Raw genomic sequence first — 7620 nt, forward strand, 5'->3', positions numbered from 1 at the left:
AGAGGTATGACATGATAGGCCCATAGTACGCTCTAGAGATTAATGAGGTCATCTCTCCCCCGCTCTACCTCTCCCTTTCCCTCCCTCTCTCTCTACCTATCTATCCCTGCCCTCTCCCCTTTCCCTTTCTCTCCTTTTTATGTGTCCATTTAAGAGAGAAAGAATGTATGGAATGAGCGGAGGGGATAGATAAAAAAGAAAAGGACGAAGAGGTGGGCAGAGAGAGACAGAGGTGACTCGAGGGAGGTTACCTCGTAGGTGAATGTAATGATTGCTATAAAGGGAGCCAAATTAACTCCTGTAAGAAATAAGGATTTGAATTTACGCCGGGTAGTAAAGCGGTGTTGCAGGACTTTGCCCTGTTCATATTTGTTCCGAATTTTATGGCACCGCTCGGTCAATGATAATGTGCTTTGGGCCTCTAGGATTTGTGCACTGTGCCCTTTGATTCCATGTGTTTATGTGTCTGCATGCCTGTGTGTGTGCATGACGTGGTGTGTGTGCATGTGCCAGTGTGTGTATCCCTGTGTGTGATTACTGAGCTGTCTATAAGGTGGATGGCTTTGGGTTTATGATGATAACACTCTGAGGGTGTCCAAAAGCAATCAAATCCAAATCCAAATGTTTGCCTTCCATCTCCACGGGCAGTTTCACAGCTTTGTATTGATCATTCCACCCGTTTCTGTCGTTTGTGGGCCGGACTAAAGAGACTGCTTGAGAAATTGAGAGATGATAATGCAATTACTGGGGGAAGCCTTTTTAAACTTGGCAGTAATGCTTTAGGAGGGAGGACGTCTATTGTGATAGGGAAAAACAAGCCTAACCTCTGAAAGTGAGGCCCATCATGGATTCTCAGGATAGCTCTTTACATGTGTCCACTGACCCCAAATAGCTCCATTAAACCTGAACATATACAGTTTATATATATATATATATATATATATATATATATACACATACACACCGATCAGCCACAACATTAAAACCACCACTAATATTGTGTAGCTCCCTCTTGTGCCACCAAAACAGCACTGACCCGTCTATGCATGGACTCCACAAGAGCTCTGAAGGTGTTCTGTGGTATCTGGCACCAAGCAATAGCAGCAGATCCTTTAAGTCCTGTAAGTTGAGAGGTGGGGCCCCCATGGATCGAGCTTGTTGTTCCAGCACATCCCACAGATGCTCGTTGGGTTCGGACCCTAACCCCGCCCATCCACATGATGTAGAAGAAAATGTGATTAATCAGACCAGGCCACCTTCTTCCATTGCTCCCTGGTCCAGTTCTGATGCTCACGTGCCCATTGTAGGCGCTTTAGTCGGTGGACAGGGGTCAGCATGGACACTCTGACCGGTCTGCGGCTACACAGCCACATTCACAGCAAGCTGTGATGCACTGTGTGTACTGACTCCTTTCTATCATAGTTGCATTAACTTTGTCAGCAATTTGTGCTACAGCAGCTCTTATGTGGGATCGGACCAGACAGGCTGGACTTCGCTCCTCACACGCATCAATGAGCCTTGGGCACCCCCTGTCGTCTAGCCACCGCAATTTGGCCCTTGTCAAAGTCACTCAGATCCTTACGCTTGCCCATTTTTCCTGCTTCCAACACATCAACTCGAGGAACTGACTCTTCAACTGCTGCCTGATTTATCCCACTTCTTGGCGGGAATATGAAATAAAAATTGTATTACGTACATTGCATCGGCCAACCATCTACCAGTGTACAGCAAGGACACAGCTAATCATTCTCAACAACACCTCCCTGAATAAGATATTGGTCCCGAAGGCCCAAAGCAAACCAAAGCAAAAAAATAAAAATGAAATAAAATCAGGCCCTGGCTCTATAAAACTGCTGATTTATGATTGCTCATCAATCATTCATTAGCTCCATAAGATCCTTGTAAATTACTATGACACCGCCTATATGATTTCTTTGTAAATTATAATAAGGATATGCCTGAGCATATTCTGCATTCATCTGCAGAAAAATAAATTACAGTAGTACTTTACTCTAGTATAGGGCGTTGTACTTTTATACTTTACGTACATTTAACAGCAAGTAATTCTAATATTATTTCAATTTAAAAGACATTGTCACTTTTCCTCGAGCAAAAAGGTCTGAGCACTCCCTCCACCTCTTGGGAAAAAGACAAAAACCGATGCATGACTCTTGACGTCCTCACCACCACCACCACCACCACCACCAGGAGCCCTTGGCAGCAGGCGTCCACTGGGCGCCGCTGCAGCACTGCACTCTGCGGGTGCGCGCTTCGAGGCGCAGCGGCGCGGCGGGAAGAACGCACCTCGCCGAGGCACCGCCGCGCTCCAGCCAGCTGCCGTCCCCGGACCGACCGAGACAACCCGGAGAGCTTCGGAGGAGATGTAGAACGAAGACCACGGCCCTCAGAGGCGTCGTCTGGACACCCCAACCGTGGTTTAGCCCGGAACCTGCGTCTCGGCAGCCTCGGCCGGGTTTGCAAGCCCGTGGAGCTGAAGTTGAGAGCGAGGTGCTGGAAGATCCGCAACTTTGTGTGGTTCTTGGAGTGGACCCGGGCTCCGCTGCAGCGGCTGCGGCTGCAGAAGTTGCGCTCCCCGGGGATAACAGGAAAAAAAAGAACGACAAGCAATCTGCCCAAAGAAAAGCAACACTTTAAGTCATGCATCACCGCGGGCATCTGGAGGAGCCGAGGAAGGAAACTCTATTTCTTCCATGAATGTGTGGTTTTGCAGAGATGAGAGGGACATTCCCAGGGATTAAGTGACAGCTCAACGACAGGTAGGGCGGAATGAAGTGCGTGTGGAAGTTGAAGTGTTTCTGTTACGGGTCGGAGAAATAAATATGGGAATATCCTGAATTTTAAATCTACCGATTAAACTGTGTCTGTTGATTCGAGTTTGGGTTTTATGTGCAATTATAAACACATATTTATTTAATTTTATATAATTGTGTATGATATGGAATATAATTTTATTTTTTAGATGTGGCATGTGCAGGTGGGCTTCATGTTCATTTATCACCTTGTATATTTAACCTACACGCCTATTAATTACATTTCGGTTGTTGAAATGTGTTTAAATAAATAAACAAACAAACAAATAAATAAATAAATCGTATTAACAACGTAATAAAATGATGAGACAAGGTCACACTAATATCAACATTATTACCCAGGGAGGGGTCCAGCAAATCGATATTGCTTATATGACATTCAGTGATTACATTTGATGAATCAAACCAAATTAAGCCTATATATCAATTTCCAGGTTGATTTGTGGGAGTTCAACTCATTGCAACTCATTGCTGATTGCAAAAGGGAAACCTTCCTGTATAAAATGCCAAATGTATCAGCTTAGCCCAAGAATGAAAGCCATGATTATAAATAGCAGGTGATATCTCGTCACAGAAGTTACGGTTGTATTGATCACTATGGCGAAAAGGAAACCTTAAAATGTCAGCTATGTAATTGATGCCCCCCTTACGAGCATTTAATCACTGCTGTCTCCCCATGTCATCTATCTATCTATCTATCTATCTATCTATCTATCTATCTATCTATCTATCTATCTATCTATCTATCTATCTATCTATCTGTCTGTCTGTCTGTCTGTCTGTCTGTCTGTCTGTCTGTCTATCTATCTATCTATCTATCTATCTATCTATCTATCTATCCACCCTACCACCCACCTATCCACCCACCTATCTATCTATCTATCTATCTATCTATCTATCTATCTATCTATCTATCTATCTATCTATCTATCTATCTATCTATCTATCTATCTATCTATCTATCTATCTATCTATCTATCTATCCACCCTACCACCCACCTATCCATCCACCTATCCATCCACCTATCCATCCACCTATCTATCTATCTATCTATCTATCTATCTATCTATCTATCTATCTATCTATCTATCTGTCTATCTGTCTATCTATCTATCTATCTATCTATCTGTCCCTCTGTCTATGTGGGTGTATTGATGTGTCTCTCTACCCCTTTGTCCCTCTCTATTTCTCTATTGACTGTTTTCGATCTGTTTTCCATTTTCTATCCCTCTTCCTCTCTTGCGATATGACATTCCGACATAATATTACTGTGTCCCGCATACACATGGTACACTGGCGGCACTAGGGTAATTTCCGTCAGCGCTAGATTGGGCGTCAATATGCATCTTGTAATTCACCAGCGGTCAAACCCAAACAACAGAGGCACGACCCCCGACAGGAAGCCTTACACTCAAGCCAAATCTCTCCTCTGAACAGGGAGCAGAATTGGAGTTGAATTCACAGCGTGAGCCGTGTCCATTTTCGGTGTGATCTCCCCTCAACTCAAAAAGCGGCAGTTAAGCAGCTTGTTTATGACTTTAGAAAAGTGCAATATATTTGTGGATTACGCTTGGAAGAGACAGAAAGTGTCCCCAGTGAAAAGAAGCTTGTTTTTATCATTCCCCTGCATGCCGACTGTTGGCATATCTGCATTTATGATGATGCTCTCACACCGCTGTGAATATTCTATTCCTTTTTCATAACCCCACACACGCAAACGGCCGCACGCATGCACACACACACACACACACGCACACACACACACACACACACACACACTCTCACTTTCTATTTTTTTCCTCTTGGTGTTCCTCCCTCTCTTCTCATTTACCTCATTCTCTCATCTGCCCTCCATCCCCTTGACAAGCGTTATGTGGTCAGCTGTTTTTTTTTCTTTTCCTTTTTCCGCAATTAGTGCTATCATCGCATTTCATCCTGCCAAACACAACGGACGGTAATAACCTTATGTCTCCTATTGCGTGGTGATACAATTCTTCTGTGATTAATTGAAGTCCCCTCAGAGAGTCAGAGGAGTGTAGATCTTCCCTTTCACACCCGCTGACAAGCAACCCATTGCAGTGTTTTATAGATTGCCGTCAGTAGCCCTTGAAGCTGCCTTCGGCCCACTGTTGTTCCGGAGGGTTTTATTGTGCAGTGTTATTGGTAGGTATTGCTGACAGGCAGGCCAAAGGCCACCCTGGGATTATTGAAGATGGAATGCATTTGGCGGTTCCTCTGCACTTGGCGCCAACACTGGAAGCCTGCTAGGGCCTGTGTGCGCGGCAGTGATTGGTGGAAATTTGAAAGAATTGGTTACAGGGCTAAACACTTGGCAAGGAGTCGGGTGTACCCAGCGCATAAGTGTGCCATGATAACGTCGCCAACATCGCACTGAGTCACACTAAGTCGTTTCGTCATACCTGCGCGGTCGTGGCGTTGCCTAACAAGTGGGGAGGAAGAAACAGCTGCTCGTTTCGTTTTGTGTCGGAGACAGAAAAAAAAGGAAAAATTACAAAATAAACACGCGTCAACAAATCCAACGCCAACGCGTAGAGGGTGGACAGATGACCTCACGCTTTCAGCTGTGTGACTTGGAAAGCCATCATCACGCGGACATGGCGACAGCTCCCGGGGATGGAGGGGAGCAGACACAGTCTTTGGAGAGAGCACTTGATATGCATGAGCCACCAGGTGATTTCCACAGGAAGAGAACATCATGGATAAGAGGCTTGTCTCTGGTTTTAAGGAGCAACCCCAGGCAGTATTTGTGTTCTCCGCCAGCCTTCTGCTCTCCGTCAGATCAATAGGACACGGGCAGACACACGCCGGTGTTTTCCATTGTGAGGCAAAACAAATGCATGTATTTCACTATTAATCTGCCACGCGTAGGCGATCAGAATCGTGAAGCGGACGGTCGCTTTCTGACCGCCGTCCTTTCCCCCACAGCCGCCTTCTCTCGGCTTCCACAATCCGCACGTCGAACGCGCCGGCGACGTCCACACGGCGCGGCTGCGCGCGGCACGTCGAGCGTCGCCACAGTGTGCGTCGCCGCATCGCGCGCAAAGCGCCGCCGCGGGTTAAACGCTCGGCGCCGACTTACGCACGGAGTCGAGACCCGGCGCTCCACGCCAAAATCCCGGGCGTTCGGCTTTGGCGGAGCAACAAAGCCGCGGTAGACGACCGCATCCTATTTCGGCAACCCCGAGATTCCCCGCTCTGTGCCGTTTGTGGGATAATTCACTTTGAAGGTGTGCTTTGCCCCCCCCCCACCCCCGGCAGCGCTAGGTGGAGGTGCTGGGATCAACCTGTGCCCAGTCATCACGAGCCAAATGCGGCATTGTGACGCCAAAGCGGCTCTTGGCGTGAGGAGGAGGAAGAGGAGGAGGAGGAGGAGGAGATGGGGGGGGGGGGGTGCAGGGAGGGCATATCCCATGTTTTATTGATGCCATTTAAAGGAGCATGCCCAAGATGGGCTGGCTGCAATGAACTGTAACCGCGACAAAACACCAAGACAATAAACAAACAAATTGGTTGCTGGAAGCCAGCAGTGTCCCACTCACTTGCCTGAGCTGATCCCTGCCGCTGCGGCACGCTGACTGCTCCTCGGAGATTAGGCGGTGAAACTCAACTCCATCTCTTATTTATTTATGCTCATTTGCGTGCATTTGTGTGGGTGTAAAGCGCGTGTGTATGCGCGCGTGTGTGTGTGTGTGTGTGTGTGTGTGTGTGTTGACACAAGTGTGCAGGTGTTAATGTGCATGAGAGAGGATTGAGATGATTTGTCTTTTCCATACACATATCTGGGATCTGTGTTTATATTATAAGATAAAAAGTTTCCAGACAAACCTGTGGGATTTCAGCGCTGACGTTTCCCTCTGTGTGTGAGCGACGGGGCTGCAGATTGCGGCCCCGCGGGCCCTGTCACGTAAACCTCTAATGACTCGGTCCTGAAGCAGGGGGAGCGAACGGTGTGTTCGGCGCATGCGACCACGATGGGCGAGACTTATTTTGGTCGAACCGTGTTCACTGAACCTGGTGCAATTTGAGATTTGATGCATTAACAAACAATGTGTTTTTATTTCCTTTTTCTCCCTCCACATGACTCTGAGTTTGCCGATTCTTTGTTAAAAATACCACGTGGTGAACCAAATACGATGAAAATACACTTTTTTCTGAGCGCAAATTCCCAGTGAATTTCACCCTTTGACCACAGACGGAGTTTGTTGAAGACGCCTCGACTTCGATTCCTTGAAGATGAGGTTCGTGAGGTGAGGTTTAGTCGAGAGGATGCTCTGCAGATCTCGTGTTCCTCGATGGAGATACTCCTCAGCCCTTCGTCAGACCGTCCTTTCCTCTCCTTTCTTGATCTATCCTGTGCTGTAAATTTCTGCAGCTCTTGCTATCTATTCTCTCTCTCTCTCTCTCTCTCTCTCTGTCTCTCTCTCTCTCTCTCCCTCGCCCTCGCTCTACTCCTTTGAGTAAACTGGTGTTTGGCAGCATTCTCTACCACTTAATGTGCCATTGCACCAAATTCCAACCTTTTCTCCGGCACATGAGCATCGAGCTGCGTTCTCCAGGCCCTTAACTATCCGCCCCGTGAAGGTGTTTCGGGAGTTGCAGATAATCTTTTTTAAACCCAGATTCCAGGGGGAAGAAAAGGGCTCTCGTTGCTGTCTGTTCCGGATTTTATTGTTGCGCATTTCCGTGGTGCCTGGTGGACCGCGGCAAAGGTTTTTTTTTTCCTCTGTTTTTTTCCTACCCCCCCCCGCCCCACCACCACCACCACCA

This window comes from Zeus faber (genome assembly GCF_960531495.2).
Source record: "Zeus faber genome assembly, chromosome: 5".
NCBI lineage: Eukaryota > Metazoa > Chordata > Actinopteri > Zeiformes > Zeidae > Zeus > Zeus faber.